Source organism: Hemiscyllium ocellatum, chromosome 1, assembly GCF_020745735.1.
Source record: "Hemiscyllium ocellatum isolate sHemOce1 chromosome 1, sHemOce1.pat.X.cur, whole genome shotgun sequence".
Taxonomy (NCBI): domain Eukaryota; kingdom Metazoa; phylum Chordata; class Chondrichthyes; order Orectolobiformes; family Hemiscylliidae; genus Hemiscyllium; species Hemiscyllium ocellatum.
Window position 1 is genome coordinate 151173569 of NC_083401.1, and position 19114 is coordinate 151192682.

Here is a 19114-nt window from a genome sequence, read left to right on the forward strand (position 1 = left end):
GTGTGACCATCAGTATTTCCACTATTACGAATGACGCATTTCACTTCATTACTTTGAAGTTTGTTCTCTTACCAAACGCATCAAAAAAACTGGATGCTGGCAACTTCAGTTCACTGATGCTCCAAGTGACCTCCATATGGGACACCATGCATTAATGTCTCATGACATGCTTCATGGGCACTGACAATATGCCAGCCTTGTTCACTGACCTTGGTATTTCACATGCGCCATTCTCTATTAACTCTCACGGCACATCTTCAATCCATTTACACAAGGTTTTTGCACTTCTACACTGCATCTCAAGGTGGAGAGTAATGCCGTGGCAAGAACACTGTGAACTCAGAGGCATGCACCCAGCTCATGGAGTCAACCATGGATTCTCCCATTTATTCACTTGCTATCATTGCACTGATATGCTGCCTACATGGATGTTCACTGCATCCTGCATTTAATTGCCTTGCCTTTTTGTGTTCTACTACCCAGCTTCATTCTTTCAGCCTTACTGGGGACAGTTCTCCTTCTGGAATGAGAGAGAGGCAGGTATTAAGGGTGATGAAAGTGGATGGCACTTCTGTTACCTTTAGTGCAGGTAGGGAGGTGCCCTGAGTGATGAGTAGGCAGTGCGGAGGGCATGTGGGGTTTGTGGTATTGTGAGGACGGGGTGATGGGGGTAAGGAAGAGGCGTGTATGTGTGTGTGTGGGGGGGATGTGGTTGGACTTATGGGGCTGTTGTGTATCACAACATATTAGGGCAAATGTTGCAGGCAAGAATGCGAGCGTTTAGGCAAGAACCTTGATAGGAGGTAGGTGCAGGAGTAAAGACAGAGTGAATAATAGTGTCAGAGAGAAGTTAGCAGCACTCACACAGGCAGAGTGGAGAAATTCATTGACCTTCCTGCAATAGTGCTGAACATTCCCCCAGACGGCAGATACTGCATTGACCTGGGTGATAATCTCGGACTAGGTTACTATGGTTTGCTGTTATGGCTTCCTCGACTCGTCATGGAGAAGTCAAAGTCATTTCTCTGCCCTGCTGCATCCAGCAGATCTTCCTGGTCCCTGCCTGCAAAGTGAGGTGCCAAACATCCTTTGCCTGTCCTGTCTGGGGCAAATATCATAAACAATGCAGGACAGATTCGGTAGTTACTTTATCATGAGATATGACAAGAGATCTTATCAGACAAGAAACCTTCCAACAAAACTGTCACTTAGCCATAGAAACAAATGATTCAGTTTAGCGCCTTACTTCTACACATCTTCCGGAAATGGCCTGAAGGCTATCACATGTAACAAACTTTGTCATGGCTAAGCATTGTCTTTGTCTATGAGGACATGTTGTTCTACAGTACTGGTTCTTAGCAGCTTTAGTTTGGTTTGCTGTCTGTGTTGGCTTATTGTAAACAACTGTCGAGGGTCCATATCTTATAAAGTCAATTGACCCTGATATCCTCTTAAAGAACAGATTATTTTCCTTCTCTCAGGATTTGAGTGCAAGTCTAACTTTTCTGCTTTCAATATAATTTGGATAGTTACTCCTGAATTCAATCTCCTCTGGACCATAGAAATCTAAATAAGTTTAATTAAGAATTCCAATAGCAATTCTGTTTCTGATGAATTCTCATTTCAAACATCCATATTCACAGCAGTTTTCCGCTAACCTGTAAATGTTATTAACGAAATTGTCCACATATTCTCCTGGAAACTCAACTCTTCGCTTACAACTTGCTCATTCAAAAATTTTAGCTTTTCTCAAATTGACATAAATATGGATAAATATCAGTTTCAAAACACCATTAAAAGTATCTGACCTCCCTTAAATATTCTGGAAATTAATAACAACATCAGCAATCAGGCCCATTGAATACAATACAATACTTCCTAGCTCAGCTTCAGTCTTACTTTATAATCTGAATAAATACTGTATGATTAGATTAGATTTCCTACAGTGTGGAAACAGGCCCTTCGGCCCATCCAGCCCACACCGACCCTCTGTAGAGTAATCCACCCAAACCCATTTAGAGTCATAGAGTCACAGAGATGTACAGCATGGAAACATACCCTTCGTCCATCCTGTCCATGCCGACCAGATATCCCAACCCAATCGAGTCCCACCTGCCAGCACCCGGCCCATATCCCTCCAAACCCTTCCTATTCATTTATCCATCCAAATGCCTCTTAAATGTTGCAAATGTTGTACCAGTCTCCACCACATCCTCTGGCAGCTCATTCCATACACGTACCACCCTCTGTGTGAAAAAGTTGCCCCTTAGGTCTCTTTCATATCTTTCCCCTCTTGCCCTAAACTTATGCCCTCTAGTTTTGGACTCCCAATCCCAGGGAAAAGACTTTGTCTGTTTATCCTATCCATGCCCCTCATAATTTTGTAAACATCTATAAGGTCACCCCTCAGCCTCCGATGCTCTAGGGAAAACAGTACCAGCCTGTTCAGCCTCTTCCTATAGCTCAAACCCTCTAACCCTGGCAACATCCTTGTAAATCTTTTCTGAACCCTTTAAAGTTTCACAACATCTTTCTGATAGGAAGGAGACCAGTATTGCGCACAATATTCCAACAGTGGCTTAACCAGTGTGCTGTACAGTTGCAACATGACCTCCAAATTCCTGTACTGAATACTCTGACCAATAAAGGAAAGCATACCAAATGCCTTCTTCACGATCCTACCTACCTGTGACTCCACTTTCAAGGAGCTATGAACCTGCACTCCAAGGTCTCTTTGTTCAGCAACATTCCTTAGGACCTTACTATTAAATGTACAAGTCCTGCTAAGATTTGCTTTCCCAAAATGCAGCACCTCGCATTTATCTGAATTAAACTCCATCTGCCACTTCTCAGCCCATTGGCCCATCTGGTCCAGATCCTGTTGTAATCTGAGGAAACCCGCACAGACACAGGGAGAATGTGCAAACTCCACACAGACGGTTACCTGAGGCCAGAATTGAACGTGGGACCGTGGCGCTAAGGTAGCAGTGCTAACCACTGTGCTACTGTGCCACCCTAAAAACCTTAAGAATCGTCACTGTCATGATGCTCAATCGTTGATCTTTTTTATGCCAGTATTAAATCTTTTTGATTTCTTCACAATCTGGTTATTACATCTTATGGTGTTATATTATTTCAAATCTGTATTATTTAAATACTGCTTGTAATCTGTTGTCCTTTAAACTTCAATTCTTGTATTTATCAATACTGTTTTAAATTCAGTTGCTGAAGAACTTGTAGACTTTCTTTGTCAATCATTTTGAATTTAATGCTTCAATCATGTATTAGATTATACTGTAGGCTGCTTTGTAGTATTTTCCAGTTTTAAAGCTCATTTAGATCTGCTTCTTTGTAATACTTCATCTATTTTTCTGCTTTTTGAGGCTTTTCATGTATTTTAACAATCAGAATGGGGTCGTCCCAATTTTCCCCAGATCTCTCTGCTTTCTGCAATTTTCTAGCTTCCCCCTGGACAAAATAGACATTTTCATTGCACATTGCATTTTCTTCTGCATGATATTGTTTTAAAAATAATTTGTTGCTGTAGCCGTTATAAACCTTTCCATCAAAATTGGCATTTAATTATTGAGTCCCAGTCCATTTAAATCATTGATTTCTCCTACTTTTTCTCTTCCGCTAGACTCTTTCAGTACGATTGTCTACATTTGCTGTATTCCAGCTGCAATAAATTCAGAGACAAAATTAGCAATTGCTGGAAACACTCAGCAGGTCTGGCAGCATCTTATGGAGAGATATCAGAGATAACGTTTGGGTTGAGTGACACTTCCTCAGAAATAAATTCAAATGCCTTCCTAATTCTACAGTGCAAAAGAGTTCTAGAAGACTTCTCCAACATATCACTGTCCTTTTGACTTGTGCCTCTTTGAGCCTATTCTCGATGGAGGTAATGTTCATTGTCGATGGTGAGAATATTCTCTTACATTCCCCTGCCTTCTATATCCTGGTATTTGTGCCTCGTTTCATTAAGCTATTCCATTTGCCCTCAAAGATCACTAACTTTACCTTCTGCAGGTTTTAGTTGCTGCTTATAGGGACTCTTGCACTAAGATCGCTGTATTTTTGCACTTTTTCCTAGCCTATTATTTTATCCCTGTGCTTCTTACCAGCTTCAAAATGATATTTTGCCTTTGGGGTGCTGAGCTTACCTTTTTGCTGCTCCATGGCAGTTGTTCTCTCTTTCAGAAATTGTGTTTCAGTAATTGTGTATCTGTATCTCCTTCAAGCACAAATCCTTTTAAAGTATTAAACTATTGGTTTTTTTCTGGATTTGTAACTTTCTTCTCGGCATGGTGGGGGGTCAGATCTACATGCATGTGATATTGTCCCAGTTGACCCTGTCTAGTATGCTTGTGGTGTTTGCAACCTAGAAGATAATGGATAGGACTTGTTTGAGATAGTTAATTACTGCCAATGTTGCTGTGTCTTTGACTTGCTTTGGGCCTATCTAGTGATTAGTGGTGGTGGATGTACCACTGTAGACTATCTATACAAAAAAACCCACTATTCTTAGATAATAATAAGATTAACTACAAGATAGCAATAACTAAAACAACATTTGATCAGTCTTAATTACTGGTAACTTAGGAAGCTGGTATAGATGCACCTGCTGCTTCCAGTAAGCTAGAATAATATCCCTTGTCTTTACCCACAGACTGTGTGACATTATTAGAATGGGTGGAGCTAATGGAATATCAACATTAACCATTTCAGAAACATTACCTTATACAACATGATTGATCATAACTAAGGATTAGTGACCAGGACTAACCAGTGTGGTTTGGGTGTGAGATTGAGTGAAATTGTCCTGCTCCTCATTCACACCAGTAAATGGCTTCATGTATGTTTCAGATGGTGGGCACTGCATGATGATGATTTTTTTTTTCCCTTATCGATATGGAAGACAGCACATGTTCAGTTTACAATGAGAATCCTTTTCTTTTAACCTTTCACATTGGTGGCTGTTTAGCACTTGAAGTTTGAGCCTTTGAGGCTCAGGATTCTGAAGCCAATACAATGGGCTGAGCTGTAGGTACAATAACAAGAGGTAAAAGTAGACAGTCTTTTTACCCTGGTGTCTGTTCATGAGGAAACGAAAATGATCCTCACCTCCCTAACATATCACCATTGTTCTGATATTTGGTTACCTCTCTCAATTGTCTAAACACCCCACCGGCTTATTGTTTACATTTTCATCTCATTTCAACAACTAAGGCTTTGAAAGCCAGGATTGTTGCATCCCTCAACTATGATTTAATTTACAATAGAGTGCAATGTGATAGACCTGGATTCCATTCCCATATTATTGCTCCTGCCTATCTGGTGCAGTCAGACAGCAAGCAAGACATAATTTAATAACATTTAATCTGATACTTCGGGTTTGCTGTGAACACAAATTAATGATGACTAACCTTTTTCTCATTATACTTGTCCAAGTGTAAAACTGTAATGTTGATGTGTCATTTTATCATTGGCTGATGAGGTGTGGAATTTCACAACAAAACATTTTGACAGCATTTATCACCTGAAGTAAAGATTGTACAATGATGTGGTTGCATCCCTATCTCTCTGATGTGCAGAATGAATAAGTATGCCATTTTAATGTTGTGCTTCCCAAACACTTTCCCATTGAGACTCCATTTTTATAACTGGCATTAGCCATGAGAGTTGCAATGGGGGGGCATGTACCTGTCACAGTAAGATGAATGGGATGGGTTTGGAAGATGGTGCATAGATGGGGTGAATGATTCGTTCCTGGCACATTTAGATTAACAAAGTACTTCCATCTCCACAGGGTTTTTCAAGATGTGGTTCACTAATGCTAGACTGGGATGGACAAGGTCAGAAGTCACACGACACTAGGCTATAGTGCATTAGATATATTAGAAATCACAAACTTTCAGAGCACTGCTCCTTCGTCAGGTGAAGTCACCTGCTGAAGGGGCAGCGTCTGAAAACTTGTGATTTCAAATAAACCTATTGCACTATAACCTGGTGTTGTGTGACTTCTGACCAGGACTTTTAACACAGTATTCAGGTGTCATATTCAGGAGGTTGAACAATTCCCAATTCAGCAAAAGTAGGGATTTAAAGGAGCCTGGTAGGCTACAACACATGGCTGGGGCTGTGCAGCAACCATTGCAACCTTGGATCTCATAAGCATCAAAAGTTTGAGTCACAACCCCATTAGTCACATGATTTAGGAAGCTCAGCGTTAATAAGTTTAAGCACTTATTTCGGTTACTAATGAACACGGGAGATATTCACAGTCCTTAAAGCATTTCTAAACAAATTGGAATCTATAAATGACATTGCTCCTTTCTGGAACTACTGGTTTAGAATAACAGGAATGTAATTCTATGCCTATAATACAAACACATCTAAGTTTTGTTAATGCATAGAAACTGGAGCCCAATTAGTACTGATCAATGCAGGTGATAAAAGAGCACTTAACTTGAGATTGAGTTCTCATTAAATAGTGTTACAGAGAATATCACCAAAGACTGACAATTTGACTGTTCCCTTCAGGGAAAACTCAATTGTGGTTGTGAATGCTTTGGCTTTGAAGGATATTTGTCATCACTGAACTTCAGATGGCTTTCCCTTTAAGCATTTACATGGTGACTGCACTTCTGTCACAAAGATGCACAGTGGCAGTAATGTGTACCTTACAAGGTGCAGAAGCATTGCAGTAATTCATGAAGGTTCCTCCGACAGTACCTTCCAAACCCACAAGCTCTACACCTTGAAAGTCAAGGGCAGTTGATGACTGGAAACCCCCATCTCTGCTCCAAGATGCACACCATCCTGACTTTGAACCATAGCACCAACCCTTCACTGTGGCTGAGTCAACATTTTAGAACTCTCTTCCTAGCAAACATGTGAGTGTCCCCACAAGTCCGCAACTGAAATGATTCAAGAGGGCAGCTCACCACCACCTTCTCCAGTGTAATTGAAAATGGGAAATGAATGCTGGTCTAGCCAACAAACGCACAGGGAAGAAATAAATAAAATGCAATCACCTGATAGGAATATTATAGCATCCTTGAAGTCATTGATTGTTCTATCCATTGTACCTGTTTTACTGTCTATTGCCTCAGGTAACAATAACAAGCCTGTAAGATTTTATGTGTTCTCCAAACTAGATTTTTCAGTTAGTATTATCAAATAAACAAATCAGGGAAAGCAGTTACCTAATTCTAAATTTGAATTGTAATTGTTTATAGATGTACCTATAAATATACAGTCAAAATGACCATATTTCCTTTTCATTTCCTCAGACTGTGCTAGGGTGCAAACGAGCTCAACATGCCGAGCAAAATGTGCATCCACGCACGTTGATGACTGGCCATTTGCAGAAGTATCGTTAACAAGCAATAAGATTGGGATGAACATTAGAAAGCTATTTTGGCACTAATTATCATTTATTTTCATTTGTCAGACTCTACAGAAGGAGTACTTATATATCCATTTGTCTAAGAAAAAGTGTCTATGGAGATTTCAATCTAACAGCGATGCCATGATTGAATTATGGCAAACTAATTGTGATGAATCTGTAATCTGATCTGCTGCCAAATCTTCCACAGGTACAGCTCTGCTCATGACTGTCAAATATAAAATAAACTTGTATCTTTTACTTTTCAGAATAATGCAAGACAGTTTTGGAATCATTAGCAACATAACACAGAAACTGTAAATAGTCACATAAAAAAGTTACTGATACTTTGCTGAGTTCTGATCAACCTGAATGTTAACTCAGTATCATACTCAGCCAATACCATCAGACATGTTATCGTATAGTCAAAGATTCATAGAGATGTACAGCACCACCACAGATCCTTCAATCCAACTTGTTCATGCCGAGCAGATATCCTAAATAAATTGAATGCCATTTGTCAGCATTTGGCCCATTTCCCTCTAAACTCTTTCTATTCATGTTCTTGTCCAGATGTCTTTAAAATGTTGCAATTGTACCACCTCCACCATTTCCTCTGGCAGCTCATTCCATACTCATGCCACCTTTTGTGTGAAAACGTTACCTGTTAGGTCCCTTTTAAATCTTTCTCCTCTCACCTTAAATCCATGCCTTCTAGCTTTGGACTCCCCAACCCAGGGGAAAAGACCTTGTCTATTTACCCTATCCATGTCCCTCATGATTTTGTAAGCCTCCATAAGGTCATCCCTCAGCATCCAATACTCCAGGGAAAATAGCCCCAGCCAATTTCGCTTCTCACTATAGCTCAAACCCTCCTACCCTGGCAACATTCTTGTAGATCTTTTCTGAATCCTTTCAAGTTTCACAACATCCTTCCTGTAAGAGGGAGACCAGAATTGCTCACAATATTCCAATAGTGGCGTAACCAATGTTTTGTATAGCCATAACATGACCTCAGAACTCCTATACTCAATGCACTGATGAGTCACAGTGATTGTTTTGCAATTAGAGCTTCCATTAGAGGCCATGATACATGACATCATTATGTTTTCACAGGCTGATCAAAGGATGACCATGCTCCATCCAGCGTAAGAATCATTCAGCAGAACATTACAGCTACTCCCAAACTTTTGCCAAAACATTGTTTGCAAACATATCTTCGTCATATTCACAAAATAAAAGTAAAGTGTAGTATGTGACATACTTGGTGGATCTGGGGACATCTGAGGAAATAAATTCAGGCTTAGCCTTAAAGTATTGTGCAATTGTTCATATAGAACAAATTCACACTGCAAAAAAGCATCATTATGGAAGTCCCAGAGACAGAAACCGATTCAATTCAATGAGGGAGCTATGTCATTGTAGCAGACTAATCAGGTAGCCCCCCGGTTTTTTTTTTGTTCTGAAAAATGGTGATCAGATCTTCTTCTGGCCCTGTTCCAAACAACGGCATCATTCATAAGGTCATTCCTTTAACCCTGAGCTGATCTCTGAAGCTCAGCCCTGCATCTCCACTAATCCCCACATTGGACACCCTGAATTTACCTTCAGCTCAGCTACTATATGGATGTGGGTATCCTTGGCTGGGCCAGCATCTATTGCTTATCCCAAAATGCCATTTGAACTGACTGGCTTGCAAGGGCCATCCCAGAGGAAGTTAAGAATTGACTACATTGTTGTGGATCTGGTGTCAGATCAGGTTGGGAAGTTGACTTCTTTCCTTAAAGGGCATTGATGAACCAGAGAGATTTTTAAAATGATTGACAATGGACATCATTACAGTAGCTTTTAATTCCAGATAGTTATTGTTTCACATTTCACCTAGTGCCACGGTAGGATTTAAATCCATACTTCCAATAAATTAACCTGAGTCTTCAGATTACTCATCCTTTGACAATAACATTACTCCACATCTGCCCTTCATTCAGGCTGTGCCTGTAGTTACAGCAGTGGCCACTGCTTGAGCATGGCACTCTTGGGACAATTTGATTGGCCACCAGCTCTCTAAGATAGGACTTCTTCCTTAGATGGAGTTAGAAGTTTTGCCCTGAATCAATTAATATTCTGCTGAATGTAAAGTGGCTGCTGTGCAACCTGCTTTCTCGTGCAGTCTCCTGATTGACTGGGGTTGGGGCGCAGTGCAGAAACATGGTGTTCAGGCACAGGCCTATGTTATGATCATGAGGCAGGCATTTCAAATACTTGTGGGACCAGTCCAAACAAAATTGAATGAGCTCTATTCTGTCTTTGCCCCCCCCACTTTGAGCCAATATCTGTCTGGAAAACCTAGGCTATTAGTGATGTAAATCATCAGAAGGCTGCAGTTGCTCTATGCTGTCATATGCAATTGCAAGTTTTTGCTTGGGACTGTGTCACATGGATTGAGAATAGTCTGTTCTGTATGATCAGACATTATGTCAATTGGGTTAATTGACTTGCCTATTGGCAACGGAAACTTCACAACCCAGGATAGAATATAGAACGTAGAACAATACAGCACAGAAAAGGCCCTTCGGCCCACGGATGTTGTTTAAGCACCTATCCATGTACCTATCCAACTGCCGCTTAAAGGTCACCAATGATTCTGACTCTGCCACTCCCACAGGCAGGGCATTCTATGCCCCTGCCACTCTCTGGGTAAAAAGCCTACTCCTGACATCCCCCCTACACCTTCCACCCTTCACCTTAAATTTATGTCCCCTTGTAACATTCTGTTGTACCCGGGGAAAAAGTCTCTGACTGTCTACTCTATCTATTCCCCTGATCATCTTATAAACCTCTATCAAGTCACCCCTCATCCTTCGCCGTTCCAATGAGAAAAGGCCTAGTACTCTCAACCTATCCTCGTATGACCTATTCTCCATTCCAGGCAACAGCCTGCTAAATCTCTTCTGCACCCTCTCCAAAGCTTCCACATCTTTCCTAAAGTGAGGCGACCAGTACTGTACACCGTACTCCAAATGTGGCCTTACCAAGGTCCTGTAAAGCTGCAACATCACCTCACGACTCTTGAATTCAATCCCTCTGCTAATGAACGCTAATACACCATAGGCCTTCTTACATGCTCTATCCACCTGAGTGCAACTTTCAAAGAGCTATGAACATAGACCCCAAGATCCCTCTTCTCCTCCACCTTACTAAGAACCCTACCGTTAACCCTGTATTCCGCATTCTTCTTTGTCCTTCCAAAATGGACAGCCTCACACATGACAGGGTTGAATTCCATCTGCCACTCCTCAGCCCAGCTCTGCATCATATCTAAGTCCCTTTGCAGCTGACAACAGCCCTCCTCACTATCCACAACTCCACCTATCTTCGTATTGTCTGCAAATTTACTGACCCACCCTTCGACTCCCTGAAACATTTTTGAAACATTTTAGCAAAATAAAGCAATTAATTGCTGCAGTTTGACTCTTTTTGCTGTGGTAATCTAGATTACATAACATGAACTGGGATCTATACAAAAAAAAATTCATTTTCCTATTTTGTTAAGATAGGACCTGCGCTTCCTTAGACATTTCTGATTGGCAACTTTATATAGTGCAAAATGACTTGGGTTCTGGAAACAAAAAGCCATCCAATTAAACTGACCGAAAGAGCGCATGATTCCCATTTAATATACAGTTCTGTGGTGATAAAAATACTTCAAAGTCTGCACCTGAAATATAGCACCACATACTGGGTACAAGCCAAATACAAATCATTACATGTACGTGGATTTTAATAACCTGGCCCATCATTCCACAAAGCTGAGGCGAAAAACAGAGCAACATCCTGCTGATAAAATTAGTAATTTCATTTCAATCAAATCCCTGAGGCAGTAGGAAACTGGGAGCAGCTGTGTCAAACTTGGTTATAATTTGTCCTCTGTGGATACTCATTTTGACTTATTAACAACAAAGATGCACTGGTTGTAGCCAATGGTAGCAGATCGTTCATTAGCTTAGGTGCACCTCATTAGCATAGTATTAACCTTTACTTGTAAAAAATAACTTACTCCTTGAAGTCACTGTCTGCCAAAAGCCATGCGAATGTGAGCGGTGAATTGCAGTGAATAAATCATATCTAAATTATAATAAGAGAGTCAGTTTGAACTTTCCATACAAACAACTTGGGCAGATGTTTTGATAATAGTAAAGAGAATTTGTGAACTGAACTGCTTGTGATAAATTAAAATTATAAAACGGTTATATATTCAGAAATAACTGAGGTGGGAGAGTGTTTGTGAAAATAGCAAATGTGGCAACAAGATTTCTCTCCACCCATAATCAGATGAGATACAGAGTGGCCATAACCAGCCAAGATTTTGACAGAAACAATCAATCAAATGAATCCTGTTCGTATGTGGAGTTTAGTTTTATTCTGTTACAAATGACTCACAGGAGACCAAGCAAGCAATTCAGTACTTCAGGTATGAATAGTTTATACTTCACTTTAATGTATTTTTTCAGAATGTTATTTTATGATTCCTTAGAGTGTCAGTATATCTATAGGTAACTGCAGTTGGTTGATTTATTTTTTTATAAGAAAAAGAAACACTTTGGTCCCTGTGGATTTTAACATTGAACATCATTGAATTTATTATTCTTATTAGATTATAGCAAGCAGAGACCACAAAACATTTGTGGTGAAATTAGTACTAGTCTTTATCGCTATTATATTTTTGTCATTCCCTATTCCTTTCCATCCCATCATTCCCACCTTTCTTTCATTTCTTTCATTCTATACAGACTTGATTCATTCCATCCATGTCATATCATCTTCATTATACTATCTTATTCCTTCTTCCTATGCACCCTCACCAAGTGCCACTTTATACTTCTACACTTATGCTGTACTCCCTAGCCATTCTTCCCCTTCCATGCCATCCTCCTTTCCCATGCCGATTCCACCGACTGACATGTCTACCACCATGCTGAAATCCCCACTGTCATTCCAATGCTCCCCATGTCCCCATACCAGGTCTCTCAGGTCTTTCCTGACTGCTTGGGTTTTCGTATTGACTAGGGAGCCAGGTTTAAGGGCGGGGTGGTTGCTGAGTGTCTGACCAATCAGAAAAAGAGATAACAAGACATTCAAAGTGAATTTTAAAAAGCAGATTATGGGGACTATGTTCACAAAGTGTAAACTTCATTGTTTTCTGTGATCCCGAATTAATGCAATGTTCAGCTCGCAAATTGCAGCTCATGTCTCCTGTTCGTCTGCAAGCTCCAGGTTCCACCATCAAATCAATTCACCAACCAAAAAGAAAAGGTGGGTCGAGACAAAAAAATGTGCATTATTGTTATGCATTCTGATTATTAACATAAAAATGCTAGCCCAATTTAACAGCAGAGCAAGAGAACAATGGAAAGTATTATGGAGGTTGTGAGGAATGCAGATTTTACATATGTCACACATTTTAAAGTGGTAACCTGGCCCTTTGGAATTAGTCTTTTCCGCTTCCCTGCAATCCAATATTGTCTTGGCATCAACACAATTCTCTTGCTTTGACTGTATAGTTTTCTTTACGATAATAGCAATGTCTTAAAAATAAAAAGACCATGAGGATTAAAAAAAATAGTGGCACAAAGGCAGCACATAACAAAGAAAAATCTTCTCATGTTTTGCCACACTGCCTTTCAGTTCCCTTCTTCTTCTTTGTTCTTACATTCTTCTTCTTACATTTGTTTTGTCGAACAAATTATTAGCAGAGCCAATGAGACGTTTTTGAAGCCCTGCAGTAGCTATTGGCACCAAAGGACAGGTCTTTTAGAATTCCATTGCATGCTACTTGAAATCAGTAATAAAACTAAAGCTATGAAATCAGCCAAACTCAATATCCTCAGTCAGATGATAAAGACGTGAATAACATCATTTATACATATTAGTTGTTCTATTCAGCAAGGCTATATAATTGCCATGTGAAGGCTTCCAACAGCATATTTAGTACTGATACAGATTTCGCCTTCATTGCAAAACCCAGAAGTTCCTTCCATAATTTAATCTGTCTTTATGTGAAGAGGTTATAGACACCAGCCTTAAATTTGCCTTTTATTAGTTTGAAACTGTGCCACTTTGTCCTACTCTAATATTTAACTCAGGCATGGCTTCTCCAATGATTTACTAAATGAGAAGTTAATTTAAAATTAACCCCATAAAGTAATAAAATCATAATATCTGTTAATCAAATGCTAATTGTCCATTTAATTACATATCTTTATTTTTTTTCTCTTATCTGAGTTTACTATGCTGAATTCCATAAAATCATTGCTGGAAAAAAATGAGGAAATTGTTTATGGATCTATTTTCTGTAATATTTACTATCTTATGTACCTCTCCAAGATCATGCAATAATAGGAAAAATTCTTATAATCGCACTCAGAACTGCATCCAAAGTTTGATATATCTATACTGATAATCAACTCTCAATGACCAGAAATTGGCACAACGCCTCAGATCTGGTCTGGCCAGTACTTAACAGTCCACCAATGATACTTTATTTTTCTGGAAAAACAAAAATCAATTTGAATTATTTCATGTAAACAGCACAACAAAATATAGTAGTAATATAGCAAATGAATTATGAGACAATTTAAATTAAGCAGTGTTCGAAGAGTAGACTGTATAGAATTTTTAACTCCCTTTGACTTCTATTTGATGGGAAATCAAATATTCATCACTAGTAACATATACATAAGGATGTAATCTGAGAAGAGGTGAGGTCTACAAGCACCAGCTCAGAGCGGGAGGACTTAAATATTGATTGTATCTTGAATCTTACACCACTTACTTTGGAGTCAGAGAGGTATGGGACTTGCAAGGGAGCAGCTTGGAATGGGCAGCTAGCAATCATGGGCAAGTTTTGGGGCATACATCACTTACCTGTGAATTAGATTAGATTCCCTACAGTATGGAAACAGGCCCTTTGGCCCAACAGGTTCACACCGATCCTCCAAACAGTAACCCACCCAGACACATGGCCCTCTGACTAATGTACCAAACACTATGGGCAACCTAACATGGCCAATTCACCTAACTTGCACACCCTTGGAAGGTGGGAGAAAACTCATGCAGACACGAGGAGAATGTGCAAACTCCACACAGACAGTTGCTCAAGGCTGGAATCGAACCTGGGACCCTGGTGCTGTGAGGCAGATGTGCTAACCACTGTGCCATCCTGGAATTGAAAAGGCATCAGTCCTAAGTAATGGGTGGGTATCAAGGTGTACTTCACCAACCTGCTAGTCAGAGGGGCACACTATTATGTGGTAAGTCACACCAGTGTCCAAGATGATCACATGTGAAGAAATGCTATCGCTTGCAGAAACCTATGCTCTGAGTTCCAGATGTCCAGCAGCAGCTGGGATCATGCAGCACATTCACAGGACCAAGCGTTACATGGATAACATGACTGGAGTTATGGTCATTCTGTGGCATAAGACCCTTGAGGTAGCCTGTTCTGGTTACTGCCAGATGGTGCAAGAGAAACAGGCAGGTACTGGAGGAGGCTCCTACTCCTTTTCTTTTGTTTTTAATGCTAGTAAGGGCATGGAACTAAAATAACTACAGCATAAGAGCCAGTTTTGTGGCATCATGAACAGCCCAACTGTACAGGAAGGGAGGAAGAAGAAAACAAGAACAGTAGTGATAAGGAATTAGTTAGAGGAATATTTTTTTTTCTGTGACTGTAGATATGACTCTAAGATGGTATGTTGTCTCCCTGGTACTAGAGTCAAGGACATTAAGAGTAGCTGGAGGATATTCTTCTGGACGAGGGTGAACAGGCAGATGTCATGGTCTACATTGGTATCAATAGGTTAGGATAAGGCAAACAATTACAAAGCAGTCACTTTAATTTTTCTTTTAATAAATACAATCCCTTGGCCATTTTGCCCTACAAGTCCACTCTGACTCTCTGAAGTGCATCCCACCCAGACTCACCCCCCTATCCATTAACTCTGCATTTTCTCACGGCTAATCCACCTGACCTGCACAGCTTTGGACCGTGGATGGAAACCAGAACACCCAGAAGAAACCCACATGGACAAAGGGAGACTGTGCAAATTCCACACGGACTATTACCCAAGGCTGGAATTGAACATGGGTCCATGGGGCTGTGAAGCAGCAGAGCTAATTACTGAGCAACTCTGTCACCCATTCAGCTTAACTTGAGTGGGAAAGTTTTTGTCAATCTATAAGTTTGTGAGAAAAGTTATTATTCATGGAATAAAAGGGACACTAGCGACCTGAATACAAAATTTTCTGAATAATAGGACAGAGCAGAGGTTACTAGGTATTTAGGATGGGATAGAATAGGTTACTAGGATGGGAAATGGTTTGCACTGGAGCTCACAAAGAACAGTTTTGAAGTCCTGCTTTACCTGATATGTATATCTAGATTAGATTACATACAGTGTGGAAACAGGCCCTTTGGCCCAACAAGTCCACTCTGACCTATTAAAGCACAACCCACCCTACATTTATCCCTTCACCTAACACTACAGGAAATTTTGCATGGCCAATTCACCTAACCTGTACATTTTTGGACTGTGGGAGGAAACCCAAACAGACACGGGGAGAATGCACAAACTTCATACAGTCAGTCGCCTGAGGCAGGAATTGAACCTGGATCTCTGGCGCTGTGAGGCAGCAGTGCTAACCACTGTGCCACCGTGCCGGTGAAAGGAGCACTTTCAAGCATTGTAAACTGTTAGGAGGACAGTGTGGGACTCCGAAAGGACACAGACACGTTTGTGGAGTTGACAAATAGTTGGCAAACAAAGTACAAAGCAAAAAAGCATAATCAAGAATACGAACAGACAATATAGAGAGGATACAATACTTAAGGGAGTGCAGGAGTAGGAAGACCTGAATATATCTGTGCATAGATCACTCAATGAGGGAGAAGAAATAGAGCATAGAACATAGAGCATTACAGCCGAGTACAGGCCCTTCGACCCTCAATGTTGAGCTGACCTGTGGAACCAGTTTGAACCCCATCTATCCTACTCTATTCCATTTTCATCCATATGCTTATCCAATGATCATTTAAATGCCCGTAAAGTTGGCGAGACTAATGTTGCAGGCAGTGCATTCCATGCCCCTACTACTGAATAAAGAAACTACCTCTGACATCTGTCCTATATCTAACTCCTCAATGTAAAGCTATGTCCCCTCATGCTAGCCATGGCCATCTGAGGAAAAAGGCTCTCACTGTGTACCCTAACTCACCCTCGGATTATCTTATATGTCTCAATTAAGTTACCTCTCAACCTCTTCTCTCTAACGAAAACAGCCTCAAGTCTCTCAGCCTTTCCTCATTAGACCTCCCCCCCGCCAACACCAGGCAACATTCTCATAAATCTCCTCTGAACCCTTTCCAAAGCTTCCACATCCTTCCTATAATGCGGTGACCAGAATTGTACACAATGCTCTAAATGTCGCCACACCAGAATTTTGTACAGCTGCAACATGACCTCATGCTCTGAAACTCAATCCCTCTACCAATAAAAGCTAACATACCATATGCCTTCTTAACAACTATTCAACCTGGATAGTAACTTTCAGGGATTTATCTACATGGACACCGCAATCTCTCTGCTCACCTACACTACCATAAATCTTACCATTAACCCAGTACTCTTTATTTCTTAAAGTGAATCGCCTCACATGTTTCAGCATTAAACTCCATTTACGACCACTCAGCCCAGCTCTGCAGCTTATCCATGTCCCTCTGTAATCTGCAACATCCTTCAGCATTATCCACAACTCTACCAACTTTAGTGTCATCCGCAAATTTAATAACCCATCCTTCTACACCCTCACCCAGGTCATTTATAAAAATGAAAAGCAGGAGTGGCCCCAAAACAGATCCTTGTGGTTCACCACATGTAACTGAACTCCAGAATGAACATATTCCATCAGCCACCACCCTTTGTCTTCTTTCAGCTAGCCAATTTCTGATCCAAACCACTAAATCACCCTCAATCCCATGCCTCAATATTTTGTGCAATACCTACCATGGGAAAAATTATCAAACACTTTACTGAAGTCCATATACACCATATCAACAACTTTACCCTCATCCACCGGATTGGTCACCTTCTCAAAGAACTCAATAAGGTTTGTGAGGCACAACTTACCCTTCACAAAACCGTGTTAACTATCCCTAATCAAATTATTCCTTGTTAGATGACTACAAATCCTATCTCTTTTAACCTTTTCCAGCACTTGCCCCACAACCAAACTAAGGCTCACTGGTCTACAATTACCAGGGTTGTCTCTACTCCCCTTCTTGAACAAGGGGATAATATTTGCCATCCTGCAGTCTTCTGGCACTATTCCTGAAGACAATGACAACATAAAGATCAAAGCCAAGGCTCTGCAATCTCCTCCCTAGCTTCCCAGAGAATCCTAAGATAAATCCCATCTGGCCCGGGGACTTATCTATTTTCACACTTTCCAGAATTGCTAACACCTCCTCCTTGTGAACCTCAGTCCCATCCAGTCTAGTAGAGCCTGTATCTTAGTATTATCATTGACAACCTTGTCTTTTTCCAGTGTGAATACTGACGAAAATATTCATTTAGTAGTTCTCCTATCTCCTCAGACTCCACGGACAACTTCTCAATACTATCCTTAATTGAGACTTTGGTTAGTAAAACATACTGTAACCTGGGCTTTATGAATAGGGGCATAGAGAACAAAAATAAGTTTTATGGTGAAATTGTATAAAACACTAGCTAGATTTCAGTTGGAGTATTGTGTACAGTTCTGGCACTACACCATAGGAAAGTCCTGAACAGATTGGAGAGGACAGCAGTTTAGAAAATTGGTTCCAGAGATAAGAAACGGAGGGAAGGTTAAGTAGAGACCTGATAGGAGTTTCCAAGATCATGAGAGATTGGGATGGAATAGATAGGGATAAATCATTCCTCACTTTTCAAAGGATCAAGAGCAAAAGGGGCATAGGTGTCAAGTGGGACAAAGTGAGGACTGCAGATGGTGGAGCTCAGAGTTGAGAGTGTAGTGCTGGAAAAGCACAGCAGGTCAGGCAGCATCCGAGGAGCATGAGAATCAACATTTCGGGCATAAGCCCTTCATCAGGAATAGATTTAAAGTGGTCTTCAGACACAGCAAATTTGATTCAAGAGAAAAGCATTTTCACACAAGTTGTTTGGGTTTGGAATGCACTACTTGGGACTATGGTAAAAGCAGAACTAATTAAGGCATTGGATGATAATTTGAATGGAAACTCAGGTATGGGGAGAATTCAGATAAATGGTACTAAGTTATAATGCTCACTGCAGAACCAGTGAGACAGAGTGGGCTGAATGACATCCTTCAATGTTGTTACAATCCTATGGTAACAACACAGTGTTATAGTGCAGATGGAGATCCTAAAGCTCAAGAGCATGGTATGATCCTGAAATAAATATCAAAGAAAGGCTTATAAACAGGGAGGGAATACTGGGATTCAGAAGAGATGGGATGGGAATTTGGGAGGATTGGAAATTTCTGGGAAATCAGCACTTGGGAAGATAGGGTCCAGAAGCCTATTGAAGAGGATACTGGTATGGAATGATCGACAAACTTTCAGACCACATCATGGTAGGTGCAAGAATCAGGACTTCAGTGGATGCTCAGTGACTAAAAGCAGATTTAGCTGCACTAGAGGAT